Source organism: Choloepus didactylus, chromosome 4 (assembly GCF_015220235.1).
Source record: "Choloepus didactylus isolate mChoDid1 chromosome 4, mChoDid1.pri, whole genome shotgun sequence".
Taxonomy (NCBI): domain Eukaryota; kingdom Metazoa; phylum Chordata; class Mammalia; order Pilosa; family Megalonychidae; genus Choloepus; species Choloepus didactylus.
Window position 1 is genome coordinate 136,378,473 of NC_051310.1, and position 16,071 is coordinate 136,394,543.

The window sequence follows — 16,071 nt, forward strand, 5'->3', positions numbered from 1 at the left end:
TGTCCTTCAACAGATGAGTGGATAAATAAAATGTAGTATATACACACGATGGAATACTACATGGCAGTAAGAAGGAACAATGTCGTGAAACATATGACAACATGGGTGAACCTTGAAGACATAATGCTGAGTGAAATAAGCCAGGCACAAAAAGAGAAATATTATAAGCTACCACTAATGTGAACTTTGAAAAATGTGAAACAAATGGTTTTTAATGTAGAATGTAGGGGAACTAGTGATAGAGAGCAATTAAGGAAGGGGGAACAATAATCCAAAAAGAACAGATAAGCTATCGTGGGTAAATTTAATGTTCTGGGAATGCCCAGGAATGACTATGGTCTGTTAATTTCTGATGGGTATAGTAGGAACAAGTTCACAAAAATGTTGCTATATTAGGTTAATTTCTTGGGGTAGAGTAGGAACATGTTGGAAGTAAAGTAGTTATCTTAGGTTAGTTGTCTTTTTCTTACTCCCTTATTTTGGTCCCTTTGAAATGTTCTTTTACTGTATTTTTTTAAATTATTTTTTTATTTTTTTATTTTTCATACAGTTGATTTAAAAAAAAAAAAGTTAAAAAAAACAAAAAACAAAAAAAAGGAAAAAAATATGTAGGGCCCCCTTGAGGAGCCTGTGGAGAATGCAGGGGTATTGACCTACCACACCTCGACGGTTGCTAACATGACCACAGACATAGGGGACTGGTGGTTTGATGGGTTGAGCTCTCTACCACAGGATATACCCTTAGGAAGACTGTTGCTGCAAAGGAGAGGCTAGGCCTCCCTATAATTGTGCCTAAGAGCCTCCTCCCAAATGCGTCTTTGTTGCTCAGATGTGGCCCTCTCTCTCTGGCTAAGCCAACTTGAAAGGTGAAATCACTGCCCTCCCCCTTACGTGGGATCAGACACCCAGGGGAGTGAATCTCCCTGACAACGTGGAATATGACTCCTGGGGAGGAATGTAGACCCAGCATTGTGGGATGGAGAATATCTTCTTGACCTAAAGGGGAATGTGAAAGGAAATGAAATAAGCTTCAGTGGCAGAGAGATTCCAAAAGGAGCCGAGAGGTCACTCTGGTGGGCACTCTTACGCACACTTTAGACAACCCTTTTTAGGTTCTAATGAATTGGGGTAGCTGGTGGTAGATACCTGAAACTATCAAACTACAACCCAGAACCCATGAATCTCGAAGACAATTGTATAAAAATGTAGCTTATGAGGGGTGACAATGGGATTGGGAAAGCCATAAGGACCACACTCCCCTTTGTCTAGTTTATGGATGGATGAGTAGAAAAATAGGGGAAAGAAACAAACAAGCAAGCAGACAAAGGCACCCAGTGTTCTTTTTTACTGTAATTGCTCTTTTTCACTTTAATTATTATTATTGTTATTTTTGTATGTGTGCTAATGAAGGTGTCAGGGATTGATGTAGGTGATGAATGTACAACTATGTAATGGCACTGTGAACAATCAAATGTACGATTTGTTTTGTATGACTGCGTGGTATGTGAATATATCTCAATAAAATGAAGATTTAAAAAAAAAATCATCTGGGGGCTCTTTCTAAGAAGGAGTTGGTGGAAGGAGCAATAGGGTGTCCTGGAGACCAGGGTGACAATTAGAAGCATATGAAAGGTGGGCAGTCTCCCCTCCGTGCACTCCTCTGCCTTCCTGCCTGCCTGCTGCCTGGGGGGCCACCCTGGTGAACGTGGCCAACAGGAAGCTCTACAACATCCTGGGCGTCATGCTGGCGCCAGCGGGAACAAACTCAAGAGGGCATACAGAAAGTTGGCAAAGGAATACCATCCTGATTAAGAATCCAAATGCTGGAGACAAATTCAAAGAAATAGGTTTTGCATGTGAAGTACTTTTAAATCCTGAGAAGTGCAAGTTATATGACAGACATGGAGAGCAAGGGAGTATCCGAGGTGGTGGCATGGATGATATTTTCTCTCATGTTTTTGGTGGGGGAGTGTTCGGCTTCATGGGCAATCAGAGTAGAGGTTAAAATGGCAGAAGAAGAGAAGACATGATGCATCCACTCAGAGTATCTGTATAATCTGTATAATGGCAGGACAACCAAACTACAACTTAGCAAGAATGTACTCTTTAGGGCATGCACTGGCCAAGGTGGAAGTCTGGAGATCTTCAGAAGTGTAGTGCTTTTCAGGGTCAATGTGTATGAATCATGATCAGATAGCTGGCTCCAGGCATGGTACAGCAGATGCAGTCTGTGTGCTCTGATTGTATCGGAGAAGGAGAGGTAATTAATGAAAAGGACCACTATAAAAAATATAGGGGAAGAAAATGATTAAAGAAGTCAAGATTCTTGAAGTCCACATAGACAAAGCTATGAAACATGGACAGAGAATTACGTTCACTGGGGAAGTAGTGAACAAGGCCCTGGGAATGGAATCAGGAGACATCGTTCTTTTGCTACAAGAGAAAGAACATGAGGTGTTCCAGAGATATGGAAATAATTTGTACATGATATATAAGATAGGACTGTTTGAAGCTCTGTGTGGATTTCAATTTACATTTAAGCACCTTGATGGCCACGAGACTGTGGTGAAATACCCCCCGGCGAAGTAATTGAACCAGGATGTGTTCGTGTAGTTTGAGGTGAAGGAATGGCACCGTATCAGAATCCCTTTGAAAAAGGTGATCTTTACATTATAAGATGTGCCATTTCCTGAAAACAACAGGATCAATGCAGACAAGTTTTCTGAACTAGAAGACTTTCTGCCATCTAGACTGGAAGTTCCTCACGTTATTGGAGAACAGAGGAGGTAGAGCTTCAGGAATTTGATAGCATTTGGGGCTCAGGAGGGGGTCAGAGGCAAGAAGCCTACAATGACAGTCTGATGAGGAAAGCAGCAGCCACCACGGTCTGGAGTGCAGTGTGCCTGTCAGTAAGAGCTGCAGCAAGTACACAAGTGGATTTTCCATGTTTGCCTGGTTTGCCTGGTTTGCCTGGTTTGCCTGGTTTGTTTTCAGCAATCTAGCTGGCATATCTGATCAGTCCAGATGAACTGAGGGACATTTTTTGGTCTATGTGTAACTTTTAAAATTGGTATAGTATCTACAGAATGTATAATTTAAACTAACCACAAAGCTCTACACCTTCATTTCAACTGTTCTGTGGTGGAATAAAGCACTTGAAAGAAAACAAAACTCCCTTTCACACATGGGTTGTAAGTTTCACTTTTGATATCTGTGCTTGAGTTCTTACCAGTTTGTGTATATTTTTATGTACAGTTTGTCCCGAAGCTTTGTGTTTGGCTGCACCTGCATAAGCTGCAACAAATAGAATAAAGAATTTCATAGCCTGTATCTATCATTTAGATACACGGAAAACGAGCTTTTCACACAATGGGTTTGGAGCTGACTGGGAATAATGGAAAAATTACATTAGCTGTGGTTGTAAAGATGGTTTTCTTTTTTTTTTCTCTCTCCTTTTTTTTTTTAACTATCTTGTGAAAGGTTTCTGAAACTCAATAATAAAAAGCAGTTAGTGTAAATTATTCTTTGTGTCACGTTTTTAGAAGGAAGAACAGATTTTGAACTGTTAAATATATCGAACTGGAAAACATATCCTTAGTTCTGGTTCTTGAACAGCCAGCCCTTAAAAACTTACTGGCCTAAAACTTATGCCTCAGGCATGTGCCCATTTTATAGTTTTAAAAGACAAAGCAAAGTTTGATATATTGGTATAAACAGGCATTTCATTGGCTTCAATTGGTGCTTTGTAGAGCACCCATCAGCCAGGGACATCTACGTGATGTAAGGCCTAAATTACAATCTGGAACATTGGGGCCAGACTAACCTAGGCCTCTGTATCCATCTCTCCCCCTTTTAAAAAATTAGATAACAGTGAATCGAGAGTAGAACCATGTTGCATAAACCTGTTAAAATGCTCTCTGTCCATTAAGTTAAATATCTAATTGTGGGAAGCAGTGATGGTTACTAATATTTTAGAAAAGTAAGTCTCCTTACGCTGGTATGGAAAAAATCAGGTAAAACTACTATGAAAAGAATGTTATGTTCCTCTTCCTTTTGTCTTCTGATTCTTACCTTCTTTTCACTCCCAAGTAGATATTTTTAGGACATACTTACTTGAGAGAAAAGAAGTCAGTTGCACATATTACATTTGTAAAGGGGAAAACTGAAAATTAAAATTTTATATTGTATTATGATATCCCTGAGCCTAAATATAGTACTTGCAGTTTATTTCTAGGTTTGCTAGAACCTTAACGAAAAAAAAAAGTGTCCTGACAATAATCAAGGCCTGTGAGGTTTAAATTATTGCCCTGTTCACTACCTACATTGTACAAAAATTATTTCACAACCAGCCTAGGCAAGGTTCAACAGCATAGTTGTTTTGTATCCAAGGTTACTTCTTCACAACCACTATAAGAGTAAGAAATTCAGTGGCAGTATAAAGTTTGTAGCCCTCCTAATAAAGATTTATTAAAAAAAAAAACAAAAAAAAAAAAAACAGAACCATAGGGGAAGGGACAGGAAATAGATAAGCAGGAATGAGCACCAAGGTGTGTGTTATTATTTTTCAATGGTCATTTAATTTTTTCGGCCCATAAGAGTAATATATGCATATGATAGAAAGTTGGACATACTGAAAACTATAGAGAAGAAAATAGAAACTACTAGTAATCCCACAACCCAGAGATGATTGCTAAGTAGTGTAATTTAAAGAAAATGGAGATTGTTGCATGCTCAAAAGTTCTTCTTTGTCACATCCATTTGGAGGCAAGAAACCCCCAGTCTTTTGTGTTAATTCTATTAAATTCAGCCAATGTTGATTGAATGCAGGCTTTGTGTTAAGTGTAAATACTGTAAGGGAAACCAAAGGGGGAAGAAGAGCCTTGGCCCTGCCCACCAGGAGATTCCAATCTGAAGTTAAAATCAACTCAATAGTTAATTTAATAGCACTCGCCTAAGGTATTCATGTTGATTGACTTCCTCTGCTGAGAACTGTTACATAATGGGCAACAGGTCCAAAGGGAATGGAATACACAATAGGGGGGTTATTTTTTTATTGGCACCTACTAAGCCAGACACAAAATATTAGGAAGAAAAAAAAAAAAACACCACTCACAAGATGTCTATGAAGTATAGATCCCTATTACCCCACATTACACATGAGAAAATTAAAGTCGAGCGAGTTGAAGTTTCTGACTGGTGGGATATCTGTCTGCCTCACATACTTTGTGTGTGAACACCCTCTCTCTATTAATTGCCAGTTTTTATTCTTGGACAAATTATACAAACTTGGTTTAAAAAATCCAAGCAGCACAGAAGTATAAAATCTGAATTTCTCCCAATTCCTTTTCCCAGAAGTAACAGTTCAAAAGTATTGTTCATTTTTAAACTACAAGTTGCCCTTATCTATCTCATCCCATCTCCCTCTCCTCCCCTTGGAAACCATTGTTAAGGTTGGGTGCATAGCCATCCATGGATATATAGATATAGTATATAGTTTGAAAGGGGAGGAATTTTTTTTTTTTTGAAAGAGGAAAAGTAAGACATTTATTATCAACTGGAACTGAACAAAAGAAAAATTACATGATTCATAAAGTGTTTATTCTTCTTTGACACTTCTATTCCCTCCAGTGCATTTTGCTCAAGGCTGTTAGCCAAAGCCCGTGTGTATTCTTCCTCTGTACTGGCGGTCTGGGTGTCTTCTATTTCCAGGAGGAAAGGCCCTTCTCATGATCTCACGTGAGCTCTCATGAGGATTGTTCATTTCTGAGTTCATCAGGAATGCGATCTACTTGATAATTTTTTCTCCATTTATAGGATCCCCAAATGTCTCCAAAAATCATCTCTTCACTGCTGTTAGACTCGGAGCTGGAGGACCAGCGGCAGTAAACACACACGTCCTGCACCTGGTCGGCAGACACCTGCGCGGTGCTTCTGCAAAGGGCTGCTAGCGCGAAGTAACCCCTCTGGAAATCACAGGTAGAAGGATCTTGTCCCGAATTTCTCCTGCAAGTAGTTTCTCGAATGCTGAATTCTAAATCCATGCTCAAGGTATCATCATCCAAGACGTTGACTTGTTTTATTTCTCCACATCACTCTCCGCTCTCTGGAATGATCTTCATTTATTTGGGTTCTTTCTCTCTTTCTCTCCCTCTCTCTCTCTTCTCTCCTGTCTTTCTCTTCCTCCCTTCCTCTAGAAAGGGGAGGGATTTTAAATGTATAATTAAAAAGACTATTGTTTGCGGGTTACTGAGCATATACCTCGACTTACCAGGTCTGGGCTAGGGGACCTGCGCAACCCCTAGGGAGGGTAGTGGGTACGGGTGGTCAGTGTCCTCCACAGCCCCCCGGACCTAAGGAAGCGAGGTCGAAGGCAGGCCCCATTTCCTCACCCAAAATACCACCGGTGGGGGAGGCTTGCCAGAGGAAACCGCCCTTCCCCCAACCGCCCTTTCCCCCACTTCCTTATCTTGCCCGTACACTCCCCGTTGCCAATGCAACTCCCATCACCACCAGTGCGCATACATTGTTGCCAGACACCGTTGCCAGAGCAACTCCTGCACCTTTTAGAACAACCTCCGCACCCTCTCAGAACCAATCCTAGCCTTTATCCCCTCAGCATTGGCTTGTAACAACCCCCGCCCTCTATGCCAGCCCATATAACCTGTGCTCACCCCGGAATAAAAGTCCTTTTGTTCTACCCTTACTGGAGGAAGAGTGTCTTATCTTTCCCTTCTCGCTGCCCTCCACACCTTGCACGCCTCCCGCCGGGGACCTGGCCAAGTCCCCCGCCTCGCCCTCGCCTCCGGGAAAGAGCCCCCGCCGCCGGTACCCTCCAAGCAACGCCGATAGCCGAGGGTTCAGCAACCGGCCGCCCCCCCCACTCAGACGAATCAACTGCGACCGCAACTGGCGCCCAACGTGGGGCCCCTGGAATTAAAAGTCCTCTCCACGCAGCGGTCCAGTAAAACCACCCGCTCGCCCGGACGCCTCTCCAGCTTCCCTTCTCCTCGCCTGCAAGGTAAGGGCCGCCTCTCCCTCGCCGCTCCGGAGCTGCTCCTCCCTTCCCCAATTATCCCGGCTGCCTCTCGTCCTTTTCTTCTATGTCCCCCATTCCTCCTGACACTCTTCCTCCAGTAGCTCTCCCTCTTCCCCTCCATTACTTTGCTGTAGTCCTTTGTGTCTTTGTTTCTTTGTTTGGCACCCTGTGCCTCTTTGCAACCGCCCCCCCAGACTGCTCCAAGATGGCGAACTTCCTCCTTCTTCTTCCATCGAGGGGAGGAAGTGCTCTAGTGATGACGTCAGCCCTAAGCCCTGCCGGAAACCGCATGCGCTTTACCCCGCCCTTTCGCAGGGCGGAGCTAGTCCGCCATCTTGTGCCTTGGGCCCTGCCCTTTCGCGGGGCGGAGCTAGTCCACCATCTTGTGCCTTGGACCCCGCCCTTTCACAGGGCGGGGCTGGTCCGCCATCTTGTGTCTTGGCCACGCCTACCGCGCCGCCATCTTGCGACGCTTGGGGCCTCCCATTTCCGCCTTCCCCTTCGACAAGCTCCCCCTCGGAGCCGCTACCGGCAGCTGCCGCCACTCCTCCCACCCTGCCGACTAACAACCCCTGGCTGCCTTCTACACCTCAAGGCAACCCTTGGGGCAACGCTCCCCCTACCCCCACTCCCGCGCCAAGCCCTCTACAAGCGCGTCCTCCTTTCTCTCGTGCTTTTCGCTGCTTTCCTCTTAACCTTGCCCCCACCCCACAGAAACCGTATGACTGGTATCCCATTGACTCAGATACTATCAAGCAGCTTCGCAGGGCCGTCAAGGAGGACGGGTTAGGTAGCCCATACGCTTCCCAAATACTGCAGGATCTCGGCATGGACTATTGCATCCCCCAAGACTGGGCCTCGCTTGCCCGTTCCATTCTTAACCCCGGTCAGTTTGTTGACTGGCGTGCTCACTTCCAGGCGGAAGCAGCTAAGCAAAGTGAGCAAGACGCAGCCATTGGAGTCTATCATCCCCCCAAAGCCTATTTGGGCACTGGAGCGTTTCTAAGTGCGTCTGCTTATATTAATGTCCCTGCTACCTTCTGGACTGTCCTCAGAGGCATCGCCTTACGCGCGTTTGCCAACTGCTCTGCCCGTCGACCTGACAAATTTACCAAGCTCCTCCAGGAGCCAAACGAACCTTTTGCCACCTTCGTTTCCAGGGTTGAAGAGGCCTGTGCTAGAAAAGTTACTGACCCCCAAGCCCAGCTAGTGCTCACCCGGGAACTCATTCTAGAAGGGACTAACCCCCCCTGTAAGCAAGCCATTCTCCCATTGCGGGAAAAAAGTCTAAACGACTGGGTTCTCGCTTGCAGCGCCTTTGACCCAGCTGCCGCGTCCCTAGCCCAGGCTGTCTCTGGCGCTGTCACTGCCGCCTTAGCCGCCACCACCGGTTGTTTTAAATGCGGGCAAAGCGGTCATTTTGCCAGGGAATGCCCCAATACGGAGGTCAAACGCCCGCCTCCCATACAACGTAATGGGCGCCCCCCTCCCACTCCATGCCCGCGCTGCCAACGTGGTTATCACTGGGCGCGCGATTGCAAAAGCAGCCACAGAGACCTTAACGAGAAAGATTTAAAAAAATTCTGCTATCCCTGGTGCCCTGATGGCAGTCAGCGCCAGAGCACTGGGCAAGCTTTAAACTCCAAGCGGGGCAAGCCTCAGCCCCGCCCCTAAGAGGCAGCGTGCCGGCCGGTTCTAATAAAACTAATCACTTCACCGGCAGTAAAACGCTTCTCTGGACAGTCCCCATCATTCCAGAAAAACCTACTGGTAAGTTAAGAATAGAGGGGCAATGGTACACAGGCACGCTCGATTCAGGGGCAGAAGTCTCTTGCATGCCCGCTCAGTATGCCACCATGTGCATGGTTCTTGATGGTCCCTCGGTAGTGGGAGCCACCGGTACCTCTACTTCTCTTCAGGCCATGAGACCCATTAAGTGGGAAGATGAAGAGGGCCACTCAGGCACCTTCCGCCCGTTATTTCTGCACACCATAGACCAAATTTTATGGGGCCGTGACATCCTCGCCGCCTCTGGGGCAGTGCTTACCACGCAGCCCCCCCAATAATGAGCGCCACTGCTCGTTTAACACCTCCAGCACCCGTTCCTCTACAGTGGGATACTGAGAAACCTATATGGGTGGAGCAGTGGCCCCTTCCCACGCATAAATTAGTAGCACTCCAAGCCCTTGTCCAGGAACAGTTGGACGCTGGCCACATAGAACCTTCTACTAGTCCCTATAATTCGCCAGTGTTTGTTATTCATAAAAAAGCCACAGGGAAATTTAGGCTCCTCAATGATTTGCGGGAAATCAATAAGCATATTCTTCCCATGGGTTCCCCGCAGCCTGGCCTTCCCCATCCAATAGCCATCCCGGCTCACTATCATGTAGCCACTATTGACATCAAAGACTGTTTCTTTTCCATCCCGCTACATGAGCGAGATCGCCCGCGCTTTGCCTTTACAGTCCCCGTCCCAAACCACGCGGGCGCAACTAGCAGGTACCAATGGAAAGTCCTCCCTCAAGGGATGCGTAACAGTCCGGCCATCTGCCAGATATATGTTGATCACGCAGTGGCCCCCCTGTGAAAGCGGGCCATGCTCATCCATTACATGGATGACATCTTAGTGGCCTCTGAAGACGCCGAGGCTCTTCCTCTAATCCTAAAAGACCTTACTACTAATTTAGCTGACCTCGGCCTTACGATTCAACCCGATAAAGTTCAAATTGTGCCACCATTAGCCTTCTTAGGGTTTAGTATTGATAAAACCATTGCTCCGTCCGCTCCCCAGCTGGACATACCGGACCGGGTCACTATCACTGAGCTTCAACAGCTCTGCGGTCAGATCAATTGGCTCCGCTCTGCGTTGCCGATCACCACAGCACAGCTACAACCACTCTTTATGCTACTGAGTGTCCCTGAAGCCCCGCCGCTAGCAATCTCCCGGCGCATTAAGCTCACCCAGGAGGCAAAGGAAGCCATTGCCGCAATTAACAAGGCACTCGCTGCCTGCTGTCTCAACAGGTTCAGCACTAAAGAGGGCAATCTTATAGCACTCATCCTCCCTACGCCCGGCACACCTATGGGCTGCCTGTGGCAGGAAGGCCCTCTACTTTGGGCGCATCCCGCTAAAAGTCGACTTAGGAAGATTTGCCCTGCAGTGCGGCTCTGGATCAGCCTAGCTTCAGATCTAGTTACCTTGGCTGTTCATGTATTCGGAGAGCCGCCAGAAAAAATTGTTTGGCCCCTAGACACAGGCCAAACCCGCCTGCTTATACGTGACAACCTGGACATGCAAATCCTTTTAGAAGGATTTCAGGGGGAATTCAGCTGCCACTATCCCAGCCATCGGCTGTTACAGGGACTCACCAAGCTTCCCTTCCGCAGCCCCTTCCATCCTTTCCCCTCCTCTGCACCCATCCCGGGTGCCACTACCATCTTTACTGACGCCTCCAAAACCCGTTTCGCCTTCCTCTCTTATTCGCAGGACCATCCGGAACCCCGCCTATTCAGTTATGTCAACCTTCATTCAGTCCAAGTGGGGGAAATTCTGGCCGTGTCATACGCACTAAACGCCCACTGCAACCACCCAGTGAACATTTTCACTGACAGCCTCTACACGTATCAGGTCTGCCGAGTCCTTGCATTTTCCACCTTTTTCCCCGGGAAACTCGGCCATTGATAAAGCACTTTCTGACCTCAGAAGCATCTTAGAGCATAGACAGGATCCTTGGTTCGTTAGCCACATTCGTAGTCACTCAGGCCTTCCGGGGCCCTTGGCTAATGGCAACAGTATAGTAGACCAAGCGGTCTCAGCTCAGACTACCCAAGCTATGCTAACTCACACAACGGCCCCTCCGGGGGACGCTGTTAACCAGGCCAAGTTATTGCATTCCAGGTTTCACTTTTCGGCTACGTCGTTACATCATTTATGTGACCTTCCCCTAGACACCTGTAAACATCTTGTCCGCAATTGTACAACTTGTGCGCCCTTTGCGCCGCTTGGCCCCCTGCAACCTCAGGGAGTCAACCCACGAGGCCTAAAACCAAATTCTAGATGGCAAATGGATGTAACTCATATTCCGTCCTTTGGGCACCTTAAGTATGTACATGTAATAATTGACACCTTTTCAGCTATGTGTTATGCGCTCCCCCTCGCCGGGGAAACGGCCAAACACTGTATCAAGGCCCTGAGACAAGGAATTCTCTTCATGGGAGTCCCCTGGGACCTAAAAACGGACAATGGGCCTGCCTATCGCGGTGCCTCCTTTCCGGCTTTTCTTCAGTTATATAACATCACCCATCATTTCAGCATCCCCTATAATCCACAGGGGCAAGCCATTGTGGAAGCAGTCCATCGCCGCTTAAAAATACAAATTGAAAAAGAAAGGGCAATGCTCCCCCAGGCAACTCCAGGGGACCTTGTTATAGCAGCCCTTATTCACCTTAATCTACTCACATTCAATAAGGAAGGGCTTTCGCCCCTACATAAACATTGGGGGCCCTCGTATAGGCCCACCCAGGCCCCGATGGTTTACTGGAAGGACCCGGAGAATAATACCTGGAAAGGTCCCTCCCCACTTCTCGCCCAGGGGCGCGGGTTTGCTTGTGTTTTCCCAGATGATGCAGCACAACCAATATGGATCCCAGGAAGGGCAATCCGGCCCGCCACCAGCAACCACGCGTCCAACGAGACGAGAACGCCGCCAGCTCCGCAGCGTGACGCACCAGATGACAACAGTACACCTGGGCCTAGACCCCAGTCCGAGTGAACCCTCTTTTTCCACAGCCCTCCAGCCGCACCTCAGCTCCAACCAGCCGCACCTCAGCTATATCGCAAACCCCACCACCCCAGCCTCCTCTACCCCCCTCTCGTTATTCCTCTCCCCTCCTCAGCCTCATTCAAGCAGCCTTCACCTCAGTGAACTCCTCCAACCCCAATTTTACCTCCTCCTGCTGGCTCTGCCTCTCCACCGCCTCCTCCCTGTACGAGCCCGTTGCCTCCAACCTCTCCTTTTCAGAAAACACAGAGGACAGCCCCTTGGAATGCAATTGGAATACCTCTGCCGTCCCCCTGACCTTTCATTCAGTCTCCTATACAGGAAAGTGCGTCCGCCCTCGCTCCAGTAACTCTCCCGACCTCACTGCCTGTGCCAGCTACTCATCTCCCAGCAGCTCGGCAAAATTTCTCATTCCTCATAACTCCTCCCAATGGCTCTGCTCCTCTACAGGACTTACCCCCTGTCTCAGCATGAATATCATCAGTGAATATAAAGAAACTTGCCTCCTAATTGTCCTTATCCCTAGGGTCTTATACCACAGCGAAGAAGACTTCTTCCTCCGCCTGGAAAGAACTGCAGCTCCTGCCCTTCTGCAAAAGCGAGAGCCCATCACCGCCCTCACAATTGCCTCCCTCCTAGGTCTTGCCGGCACTGGCACCGGAATCGCTGCACTAGCCAGTCAAGGCTCCGCCCTAACTCACCTCAGGGCGGCTGTTGACGAGGACATTCGTCACCTACAAAACGCTATTTCCCATCTAAAAGATTCTGTCAATTCCCTCTCTGAGGTAGTGCTCCAAAACCGCCGAGGTCTCGACCTTCTCCTCCTCAAAGAAGGAGCCCTCTGCGCCGCCCTAGGAGAAGAGTGCTATGTATATGCCAATTCCACAGGTCTCGCCGAGGACAGCCTAAAGAAGGTCCGAGAGGGACTGGAACAACGCAAAAAAGACCGTAAAGCCACCAGCTATTGGTCCCACATCTTTACCCCCCTCCTCCCATACCTCCTCCCTCTCCTCGGCCCCCTACTAATGATTATTCTAGCTCTCACCTTAGGACCCTGCCTCATCCGCAGAAGTGTCCAGCTTGTAAGGAAACAAACGGATGCCATTTTTTCCTCGTTCGTGCAAATCCAGTATCAGCGACTCGCCACCTCTGACGCTCCCCACTCCGAGATGACAACCAACCCTCCGCGACCTCAACGCCACCGGTCAACCCGCCGACCGCGAGGCCCTTCTCAATCACCTGAACATCGCTCTCGCCTCGAGTTCCAGCTTCTCTGAACCCCTGAACTTTAAACCCCTCACCTTCGCCCAGCCCGCTGCAGCAAAGCCCTTGTCGAGCGCCCGAGCACCACACCAACACTGAGCTCCAGCCTCGCTGAGCCACCGTCAACCCCTTTTTCCCTTCCCCGACCTCCCCTTTCCCTCACCCTTAGCGGACTTCTCCGGTAAGCCTCTTCCTTTAAATTAGAAAAGAAAGGGGAATTGCGGGTTACTGAGCATATACCTCGACTTACCAGGTCTGGGCTAGGGGACCTGCGCAACCCCTAGGGAGGGTAGTGGGTACGGGCGGTCAGTGTCCTCCACAGCCCCCCGGACCTAAGGAAGCGAGGTCGAAGGCAGGCCCCATTTCCTCACCCAAAATACCACCGGTGGGGGAGGCTTGCCGGAGGAAACCGCCCTTCCCCCAACCGCCCTTTCCCCCACTTCCTTATCTTGCCCGTACACTCCCCGTTGCCAATGCAACTCCCATCACCACCAGTGCGCATACATTGTTGCCAGACACCGTTGCCAGAGCAACTCCTGCACCTTTTAGAACAACCTCCGCACCCTCTCAGAACCAATCCTAGCCTTTATCCCCTCAGCATTGGCTTGTAACAACCCCCGCCCTCTATGCCAGCCCATATAACCTGTGCTCACCCCGGAATAAAAGTCCTTTTGTTCTACCCTTACTGGAGGAAGAGTGTCTTATCTTTCCCTTCTCGCCGCCCTCCACACCTTGCACGCCTCCCGCCGGGGACCTGGCCAAGTCCCCCGCCTCGCCCTCGCCTCCGGGAAAGAGCCCCCGCCGCCGGTACCCTCCAAGCAACGCCGATAGCCGAGGGTTCAGCAACCGGCCGCCCCCCCCCCTCAGACGAATCAACTGCGACCGCAATTGTTGTAGTTTGTTTAGAACACAACACCTACTAAAAATATAAAAGGGATCAGAGGTAGCATCAGTTGTCAGCATGGATCGAGAAAGAGTTAGATAAATGCTGAACCCCCTGGGACCAGTGAGGGCTCCAGGGGGTGGGTGAGCAACAGACTAGGCCCAAGTGCCAAGGATTGGGCACTGGCCCTGGGGAAAACTACACCCAGTTACTAAATTACAGGCACAGCCTAATTTAATGAGTATTTTCCCTGGTAGGTCCTCAGGTCTGCACCCAGTCCTAGTTAAAACTACAGGATTCTAACTTGGATTTTCTATCCTGCCTTCGATTCTTTGCAGCACTATTGAAAATCAAAACTCTCCTCTAAATGCTTTTTTTCCCCCACTTTGGCAAATTCCCTTAAGCCACAGCTTCCCACTTTCCAGCTTTCTTAGCTGACACTTGCATCTGGTCAGTTAGTACATGTGGTCCTCTCTGGCCAGCCCCTGCAACTCTTGAGCATGCATTAAATCATGTGCTTTCTATCCTCTGGTATCTTGGATGTTTCTAAGTTCATCTCTTAAAAGAGGACTATGAAGAACACAGGAAGAATAATTTAGGAAAGAATCATAAATTTAAGGCATAAAATAAACAGCACAAAATTATAAGGGAGATGCATACAAGAGTCACCCACACGCACAGTAGGTGCAGGCCGGGTACAAAGAAAGGAGGTAGCCAGTGAATAGGAGGTTGGTGGCTTCATAACCATTTTTCTTTATTTCATAGTTTATTATTATTGTTTCTAATATTTTAAAAAATTTTGTGATAACATAAAATTTGCCATTTTTAAGTGCACACCTCAGTAGCATTAATTTTACAATGTTGTGCTACCATCATCACCCTTCATTTCTAAAACTTTTTCATCACCTCTTCTGGTTTGATAAAGCTGCCATTATGCAAAATACCAGAAATGGATCAGTTTTTATAAAGGGAGTTTATTTGGTTACAAATTTACAGTTCTAAAGCCTTAAAAGTGTCCAAACTAAGGCATTAATAAGAGGATACTTTCATGGAAGAACAGCCGATGGCATCCAGAACACCCGTCAGCTGGGAAGGCACGTGGCTGGCATCTGCTGGTCCGTTGCTCCTGGGTTGTGTTTCAAAAGAGCTTTCTCCAAAATGTCTCTGGGCCTTAGCTCCTCTCTCAGCTCCTGTGCGTCATTGCTTCTTTCTCCAAGGGCATTTCTCTCTAAGCATCTGGGGGTCCTCTCTTAGTTTCTCTGGGGCAGTCTCTGTGCTTCCTATCTTAGCTTAGCATCTCCAGACGTCCTTCTGTCTGCATCTCCAAGTGTCAGTGTCTGTGTTGGCTCTTGAGTACTCTTAAGTACTCCAGCGAAGTAACCAAGACTCACCCAGAATGGACGGGGTCCACATCTCCATGGAAATAACCCAATCAAAGGTCTCACCCACAGTTGTGTGAGTCACATCTCCATAGAAACAATCAAAAGGTTCCACCCAACAAGATTGGATTAAAAGATCATGGCTCTTCTGGAGTCCATAACAGTTTCAAACTGGCACATCACCCCAACCAGAAACTCTTTACCCATTAAGGAGTAATTCCCCCCTCCACTCCCAGCCCCTAGTAACCTCTAATCTACTTTCTGTCCCAATTGCTTATTCTAAAGATTTCATTTGAGTGGAAACATTCATATTTGTCCTTTCGTGTCTGGCTGCTTTTACTTAACGTAAGGTTTTCAAGATTTATCCATGTCATAGCATGTATCAGAATTTCATTCTTTTGTTTGTTTGGTTTTTTTGGCTGAAGAATATTCCATTGTAAGCATATACCACATTTTGTTTATCTATTCATTTGTTAATTCCACATTTGGCTACTGCTGTTAACATCAGCATATAAAAACTTGAGTCTCTGCTGTCAGTTCTTTGGGAATATACCTTGGAGTGGAATTGCTGAGTCATATGGTAATTCTTTTTTTCTGTCAAACTTTTTATTTTGAAATAATTTCAAACTTAAAGGAGAGTTGCAAAGCTATTGTTTTAACTGTAGGTCAACTAGTCACAAATGAATTTGCTAAAAGACAATTTGTCATATATTAATTGGCAAAAATCTA

The 16,071-nt window shown here is 47.4% G+C and overlaps 1 pseudogene; it reads right to left on the minus strand.

Moving 5' to 3' along the window:
- Window positions 1–5,647: 5,647 nt before the first annotated feature.
- Window positions 5,648–6,381, minus strand: LOC119532808 (annotated as a pseudogene).
- Between the last annotated feature and the right edge of the window lie 9,690 nt (window positions 6,382–16,071).